The sequence below is a fragment of the Tachypleus tridentatus genome, chromosome 9 (genome assembly GCF_004210375.1).
Source record: "Tachypleus tridentatus isolate NWPU-2018 chromosome 9, ASM421037v1, whole genome shotgun sequence".
Lineage (NCBI taxonomy): Eukaryota > Metazoa > Arthropoda > Merostomata > Xiphosura > Limulidae > Tachypleus > Tachypleus tridentatus.
Genome location: NC_134833.1, coordinates 91,520,552 through 91,530,242, shown reverse-complemented (window position 1 = coordinate 91,530,242; position 9,691 = coordinate 91,520,552).

The following is a 9,691-nucleotide window of genomic DNA, read 5'->3' as shown; positions in this document are numbered from 1 at the left end:
AAAATTCTGGGCCCCATCTGTTAGACTTACACTCTACCAATTCTTCTGTCACATAATTTGGGAACTCTGTACACAAACATTACTAATACCTGAAGCTCTCTTCCACCAACAGGAATCCTTCTCTTACAAACCTGATAATCTCACCTACCTTGTTACATAGGATAAAGAAAAGATAATCACAAAGTTGGAGAATGTAAGGAATGGAAGAGTCTAGCCAGAGGTATATAACTAATATATGTTAAATGTATTTCAGTTTTAAAAGAGGTATATTCTGACACTTAAATCAGTATTTACTTATAAGTAGGGTCTTCATATCTCATCATGTTGAGTAATTTTGTTTTCTTTCTTACCTACTATAATATTCAAGGTAAAGAATTTACCAAAAATATTGTGTGACATCACTCACTTCTTATGTAAAATACAGATTCAATTAGTGTGATTAATTGCAACAATACATTGATATCTTTTTCTTTACATTTATTTGTGACTTGTACATTGAAAAGGAGTCTATAACTAACAATTTTTAATTTTATGTAGTTTTAATATTATGACTTAATATATAGTATACTTTAACCAAATTTGGCAGACTTTTAGTGAACATTAATTATCATTTGTAAAAAAAATAATGAAGTATTTTTGCAAACAGTATATCCATAAATTAATAAAAAAATGTTTCACTACTTCAACAAGGATTTTTATGTAAAGGTTCAACATACTTCTGTCTCAAAAATCTGTCTTCATTTTTGTAAATTCTACAATCTTCCAAGTAAATATAAAACATTTTATAGTAAAACTATATTTCTTTCACTGTTACCTCTACCCTAATAGTATATTTTATTCTTCAGCCAGTAGACAAATCAAAGTAAAGAGAAAAGTTATAAAATAAGAAATAAAATGAGCTACTTTAACTACTTCATGGTTATTTTGCATAAGATTTTAAAGTACTTTTCTTAAGAGCTTCAACTGTTCGTGGATGGCAGAAAATTTAACACATTTCGAGAGAAAATTGAACGAATACACATGTAGTAACAGATGGTTATAGTTGAGAACCAGAATGTCCCAACATCCATGATGGGCTAATAAGCTTCTTTTTGTCCCTTTAAAAGTTTTTATAAATTTGTGAAATTACACAAAAATTCTAAAACAACAGCATGAAATAAAACATTAGATGTTAAGTAGTAACTATATTCCCACACAGAAACATGACAAAGTACTGAATCAAATTATTTTAAAAACAGTACAAATCCATGTACCTATTACATACAATAATGGAAATAGAATAAACATAAAAAGCTAAAAACAACAAATAAAGACAACTAAAAATTGGCACAAACCATTATCATGCAAATAATAAAACAAGAGCAAACATGTCCTAAAATGCATAAATATTTTTTGAATGTGGATCCCATACTTTACATAAACTGCTGCCATACAGTTTATCGATGAATGATTGTGATATATTGTTCCAAATATTTAACACTAATCTTGAATAAAACAAATGTTCTTGGTTATGTTTTCATCATCTCAGTTTTCGTAAATCCCATACAGTATCATCTTTAACACAGTTTCACCAAATTTCTGTATGGTTGGACCTTTCTCTTGTTGGAAGGTGAAGACAAATCCTCAACCGACTTATGCTGATCCCCACCGGGCTTTACTTTAGATGTTGAAAACGAAGTATACTGTTCTACTTTTTATCATTGGTTGTTAGAAACAGAGCCAAGTGATCAGTGGTATTTGAGGATTGATTAATTTTTGTCTTATTAACTGACCACATTCAACAAATAATAAGTTATCTTCTAATCAGCTGTAAGTTTCTGACAGACATGATTCTCACCAGGAAGCTAAAGTTATGTTGGCATATCTTATAATTACAGTTATAGTGAATATACTGAAATAAATTCAAGATGAATTTAACAATGCTAGAAGTGAGTTAACTATATCAAGTGGTGAGTCTGTCAATCCAAAACTGAAATTGAGAAATAACCAAACTTGATGTATCCCCCACAGCAAATTCACAAATTCTTGTCAGAATAATTGTTTCTTCCGTAAGGTAATAAACTTTTTCAAAACACCCAGTGTTCAGCTACAACTACCATAAACCAAACAACTAACACACGTGTTTTCACATTTGATTAGAAACACAGTCAACATCAACTTCTTACAACTTCCTGCCCCCCAGTGGCTCAGCGGTATGTCTGCGGACTTGCACGCTAAAATCCGGGTTTCGATACCCGTGGTGGGCAGAGCACAGATAGCCCATTGTGTAGCTTTGTGCTTAATTCAAAACAACAACAACAACTACAACTTCCTTTGTCACTGAACTTTTACCTTTCCAATATCTGCGCGTTTAATCGCCACACCATATCTTGAAATAAATCTTATGTTTAATTGTTGTATATCCACGTCTATTGTGACTGTTCGTTCTGTAAAACAACAAAGTTACAAGACCAATCTCTTCACTCTATACATCTGTCGATAAGATCATGTAATACTTGCAGTGATTGCTCAGTGACAGTTTTTGAAATAATCGATTCTTTGTAATTAGAAAACTCGGATAAAGTTAATGTAATTTATTGAAATTGTCGTAATAGGACTATAAGAAATTATAACACTAAATCTCTTGTCATGGGTCATTAAAAATTATCATAAAGTTTTAAACAAGAAAAAATGAAAGGAAACAAACAAGAAATACTTCACTTCCTTGAGAACTTTTTTTTATTTTTCTATTAAAAACATAGCAGGCTGTTTAATCTATTTTATAAAAATAGTTTATCTCAAGAACTAAAATAAAGACTGCATTTAACATTAGTTTAAAATCTCAACTTTATTACTAATGTATTGTAGCTTATGTAATTCAGGACGGGGAATAATTGTCTTCACTATTGTGTAATTGTTGTCCAAGTGTATTGTATGAAGTAAGTAAGTGTTCCGAGAGAATTTTAATTAGATTCCCACAAGTTGTCGAGTATCCCAGAACATTTTGAACAAGATTTTATCAAGCTAATTAGTGTTCCAGAAAAGTTTCAATGAGCTTTCACCAAGAAGGTAAGCGTCCAAACAATGTAAATGAGGTGCTATAAACAATAAAAGTATGTCGGAACAGTTTTAATTGGGATTCATCAAGTATATATGTGTCTTGAAAAGTTAGTTTAAACGAAGTTTCACCAAGCAGATGAATGTCATGAAACAGTCTGAATGAGGCATTATCAAGCAGATCAATGTAAGGACCTTGGTCCTTTGTTAATTCTTTGTTTTAGAAGATAAATACAGATCTCAATGATTGTTAACGTGGTTTGTCTTCGTCATTTTTATGGTTATCATGCGTATCCTAATGCTTAACATGCTGATTGCTGTGGTGGGAAAAACGTGCTGCGAAGTGATAAACCAATCTGAACGAGAATTCTTCAAATAGTTAAGATTTTCAATGATATATCATTGTGTAAGAAAGTTTTAATGAGGTTTCATCAAACTCATAAATGTCCCGGGGACAGTTCTAATTATGTTTCATCAAGATGCATGTGTCACGGAACAGTTTGAATGAGGTTCCATCATGTAAGTGTTCTGGGAGAGATTTAATTAGGTTTCCCCACATTCAGAATAATTTTAATGAGGTTTTGCCAAGCTCGTAATTGTTCCAAAAAAGTTTAAATAAAGTTTCACTGAACAGGTAATGTACCTAAACATTTTGCATGAGGCGTTATAAAGTATATAAGTATCCTGGAACAGTTTTAATGAGGTTTCATATAGTATATACATGTAAGTGCCGTGGAAGAGTCATTTTGAACAAAGTTTCATCAAGCAAGTGAATGTCCCGAAACAGTTTGAATAAGGCATTATCAAGCAAACAACTGTGCTGGAAAAGTTTAAATAAGGTTTCATCGGGTAAGTGAGTGTCCCGGAACAGTGTAAATGAGATGTCATCATATTGATAAATGACCAACAACTGTTAAATGAAAAATTGACAAACAGGTAAATTTCACTAAATACTTTGATGCAATAACTAAATGACTTCTTCAGTGAAAGGGAATATTAAATTTTCACAACTCGCACACTAGATAAAAAGAGAAAAGAACGAATACAATAGAGCCATGCTTCAATCATCGGTATTAAAGTACCATATAGATGTGTATATCTTGTTATATGAGTTATTATATGGTATCTAATAATAACACAATAATGGTTAAAATGTCTTTACTTTTTTCAGAAAACATAGCAAACAAATAATAAAAATGTTTTAGTGACAGTAAAATTATCAAATGTATCTCAGAACGGCTACTATACGTATTAACACTTACTGAGGAGATAACAACGTTTCGATCTTTCTAGGTCATTTTTCAGGTTCAGAAAGAGAGAGTTTGAAGGTAACAGTTTATGGAGACATGTCCTAGGTACGAGAGTATAAACAGGTACGAGATTGTAGGGGACGTTGCAGTAGATGTTAGGACTTCTTTGATTTTGCGTTTTTTTTTTTATATTTGTTTCCCTACCCAATATCTGGTTCTATGATTATGTTGTGCTTATTTATTTGCAGTGTTCAGGAATGTGTGAAGGTGTTATTTTGTGTTCTTTGGATCTAGTTTCTTTTCTTCTTCTTATTTCTCTATTGTAGAAGTCGTGACAGTTGTTGTTTTGTATTTTATAGATTATGTTGGTGTTGTGTTTGTCAGTGTTGTCTTTACATAGTATGCACTTTAGTTTTGTACATGTTTTTTCAATAAATGTGGTGTTTACTGAAAAACTGTGTTTTGTTACAAGTTTTTTTTTCCAAATGTTGATTACTTTTTGGCTGATGTCATGAAAATATGGTATGCAGCAGTGTAAAGTTTTGTGTTTTTTTGTATCTTGGTATTTATTGTTGTTTGTTTGTTGTTGGTCTAGGTGTATGCGTACAATTTTTTCCACGGTTTTTTGAGGAAATTTGTTGATGTTGATAGAATTATCAAATAGTCACAAAATATATTTCTTTCGTTTTCCTTTATAATACTTATTATTATCAGAAGAAGATTTATAAAAGCTATTGAGAATAATAAACTGTTATGGTGAGTATTTGTGAATTATATCAGTAATTATTCTGATGAAAATTTTATAATGCTTATTTATATCAAAAAATACTGTAGCAAAGAAAATCTTCAGTAGTTACTTGTATTATTAAATATTGTTATGGAAAATATGTACTGTAGTTTATCAGAAAAAACCTATATATTTTATAATAGTTTTTAGTCTGACGAAACAGTTGTGGATACGTTTACAACAGTTTTTGTAAACATGCTTGAAGAGATCTTCCTTAATAGTTGTTAGAATCACGGAGAACATTTGTAATAGTTTTAGTATCAGTAAACAGTGTTTATTAATAATGCTTATGATAATTTTTAGTATTATAAACTTTGTTGTAATTACAGTTAATTATAGCTCTCATAAGGCATTATAGTGGCCTCTTATATTTTCTAGCTCTGCATTCTTAATCCAATCCGTTAGGAAATCTCAGAAATTAAAAGAGTGTATAATAATAGTATTTCCACCATATTAAATTTGTCATATCCAACCGACCAGGAAGAATGATATGAGCGAAACGCCGCAATATATGTGACGGGCATAGTGTAATTGATATACTATTGTTATACACTATTCTAATTTTAGGAAATTCTTGAAGGATGTAATCAAGAATTTACTGCTTAAATAAAATATTCCTAACATAATGTCGCATAACAAGTATAATTAATCATAATTTATACTCAACCAGAGTGTAAACTGGGTTCACACCATAACAATGCATGTTTATAACATTTATAATACTTACTAGTATTAGTAATTATGAAGAATGGATTTTGGAAAAATCTTAAATTATCTGGAAAATGTTGCTTAAATTTACCATGAGCAAATATTGAATGTATGAAGGAATGAAGCAACAGAGAACAAAACTCCAGCTGTTGTTTAAATTATTTGTGTTCAAATAATTATTTCTACTAGAAAATGTTATTATTATTGTCAATTGTATTTAACAGGGGGCTAAAATCATTGTTGCCCTAGCGATGTGTGTTAGTCAAAAGAAGGCTAAAGAATATATCTCGTGATGATAACCTTGAGAAAGAGCAACAAGCAGTGATGGTAATAAAAAGTAACTCATAGTCAAAGGCAAAGCATAAAAAAGGGGCTTTATCAAACTGGAAGGTAAAATTAACAGTAGTGAAACTTTTGGAGTATTCTAGTTTTTACTCAATTTTAAAATAAATTTCGTTTTCATGTAAAATGAGTGGATTATACATGAAATATATTGACATTTCTTAATTTCTTTCTAATCTTCATTTTATTAATACAAATGGTTAACATTCAGAATAAAACTTTAAAATATTATGCGATGTCCAGTCAAATCTTGTTTTCTGAACCTGCCCACAAGAAAAATTTTTTTAATATTTATAATTTCATTATAGTTGCATGTTTAAAAACACAACTTGGTTAGGGTGTACATTTTTATAATGCTTACCTTATTTACGAACAGAGTTTTGTTACTAATTTTAAAACTATTTTACATATTGTATTACACAGTTTTGGTCACTTAAAAAATCACCTCATTTAATATTATTTTACACTAACACATAATATGAAATATATCAGCATTCATTGTCTTATAGTTAATATATCAAGTCTTGGGATATAACGAGTAAAACGTCAACACTTAATACATAATATTATGCACCAATACGTAATTAACATAACAGTCAATTCGCCAATTTTAAAATTAAACTCAAATTGAAATAAATGACTTTCTAGTTTCAATACTGATCGATACAACGCGTGCATTTAAAAAAGTACTGATAAACAAATTTTAAATAATTTTGCAAAATGATAGAATAAATAAAGTCGGTAATTAACTTTGTTAAGCTCGTAGTTAAAAACTATGATCATACTTACAGTTAAATATTTAAGGTATACTAATTTTTTACTTTTAGAATTTTAGTAATTTTTCGACTTTTTCCATCAGCAGTTCCGAAGCTCTTCGAATATTAACGTTTGTGTTCGTTTTCACAATTTTGTCAAATCAAACTAATACTAAATAGTTGATGCAATCTCATTAAAAGTGTTTAAAGATTAGTAAAGAGAAACTTCATACATTTATCTTGTAATTAACAAAATCAGTTTTTGCCCTGCTTACAAAAATTTTAAAAAACACTGCCTAAATAAACAAGTTATCTCTCAAAATATCGTAAAGAGAAATGAAATATTTGTTAGTAAATATAGCATTACTTTTTACTGATTTGTATTATTTGTACCTATGTTTATTTATACCCTGGATAAAAAATTGCATACTCTGTCGTCTTGCTACTGGTTTTCCTGTATTCGTTTGATTTACTTTCTATTTCAAGAGAAGTTGTTTCTACTTATTAGTGAGATTACTCATTTTGGTTTTACGATTACTAGAAAACAACATGTAATAATTCAGATTTACGTTATTACACACATTAATAAAAAATACTTTAGAAAGCCAGAGAATGTAAAGATAAGTAATTTATTTTGAAGTTAGTCTTCTAGTGTTCTACAATAAATAACTGGCTGTATTTTATTTTTTTCACAGACTAGGTAAAATAGTGATTCAAGAACAACGTCAGTGTGGTGGTACAGCGGAACAATTTAGACTAACAGGACTAATGATCACTTTTCTACATCTGCTTGCAAACCATTTCAAGTGGACGAAAGTGATGACTCCCACAGTGAAAGGGGAGCTGTGGTAGGCCCTGGAAATGGTTTCGGGATAGTTATGAACCAGCTTGCGTTTGCTCACGATTTAGACTTCAGTAAAAGTTCTGTTATACCACAGTCAGCTACACTGCGATAAAGAACGTGCCATACCCACTGGAGAAATATTTTCGGAGATTTATTCCAACAGTTAGCCTGAGCTCACGACTTGGAAGTCGGTCGGCCTCAAACTCCTACCGGGGGTCATTGTAATAGCATAAGTTCTCAATCACGACCAACTGTTCCATCTCATGAACAAAACTACAATCCCACAAATACTATTCAACAAGTTACTGAGCCCTCTGCCATTTCTAAAATAAATACTAAAATCTTTTTCCCACCGAACATAGTGAACAAACCTCAGATCCAAAGATTCCAAAGATGAGCATGGTAATACAACAAAAGTAAACACTATGTATGGAATAGATAATACTGCTTTTGTACGTGATGCTGGGACATCTGCACAGCCGTCATAGTTGGAACAATTAGTGATGTCGAGAAAACCCACTTATAGAGAAATATATATGTAAAAACACCTGACGATGACTGAAAAAGGTCGAAACGTTGTTCACTCCTCTACGTAAAATATTTTCTCAACACAAACGAGCCGTTTTTACATATATAGAGAGTTGGAACAAGCTTTTAATCTTGAACTTCCCCACAAAAATCTGATGCCAAAAATTTTTATACAGCAACAATCTGACTTGGATAAAACACAGAACTCAACAACCAGAGCAATAAGAAGTCCATTAAACGTAAGGGACGCAAGAAACGTAAAAAGATGTGTTATTGGGGCAGAGTGGGAGCAGAAATCGAAACTTGTAGTCAGAAGTTTTCTAAATCGAGATGTCACAAAAAATCCAAATCTGCCAATAACTCTTCGTCTCACTCAAGATCTCAGAAACACGTGAAATTCAGTGACAAAAATGAGCATGCGCATCAAATGAAAAATTACAGTAACATCAGTGAAACATCATGGAGTTGTGATAATCCCAGGTCAAGAACAACATCAACTTTAGTGAGCAGTACTAGACACGAAAATTCACATAGTGAACGACAATTTTAATCCGTCTACGAGCTTACGTGGTGGAGCACTAAAAATGTCGTTCCTATGAAGTAACTTTTTCCATCGAACGACGATTTGGAACTATAAAAATAACATAAAATTTCGTCCGGTGTCATGCAAATATATGTTCTTCAAGTTTGTGATTTCCTCATGAACCACACCATGTTTTTAAATTACTACAAATTTAACTTCATATTTTATGAATTATATAAAAACATTGTTTCATTTAAACATGTATTATATATGTTAAAATGCTCGGAAAGGTTTTCGTACAATCAGTCATGTAACCGTACAACTATATATACATTCCTTGACAAAAGTAGTATAAAACACCGGAATTAATAACTAAAGTTTGTATTTTTCAAATATTATTTCCTACAATTAAGAAGAATTTTCAAATATTCCAAACGAAACGTAGTAAAAATCGCTAAAATACTTCAAAGAAGCAACAAGCCACTAACATTTCTAGAAACACGAGCTATTGTAGCAGTCTATCTGGTTTCTAATCTCCCACTTTACACTAACAACATTCATTCTGTTATTCTCCATAAACTTGATAATAAATTAAATAGAGGTTCGTTAACTCACCAGTAGGGATTAAGCATTATTTTAACACTAACACATCTTCAATACGTTTGTAACCTAAATAACATGTTGTGAATACAAAACTCAAACGTTCTCTTTGTTGAAAATATTCCTAATTTAATACTTTTACACTCCTAAGCAACATAGTAAAGGGAAGAATTGTACTTTCAAATATTCTAAAATATTAGAATTATTACTTATCATAAAATATTCCAAACTTAAATTTAGAAAGTTAAAATCTGAACCTTGAATCCTCATAATGTACAGATCAAACATAATCCACTGTTTAGCTTTACGTTAAGACAA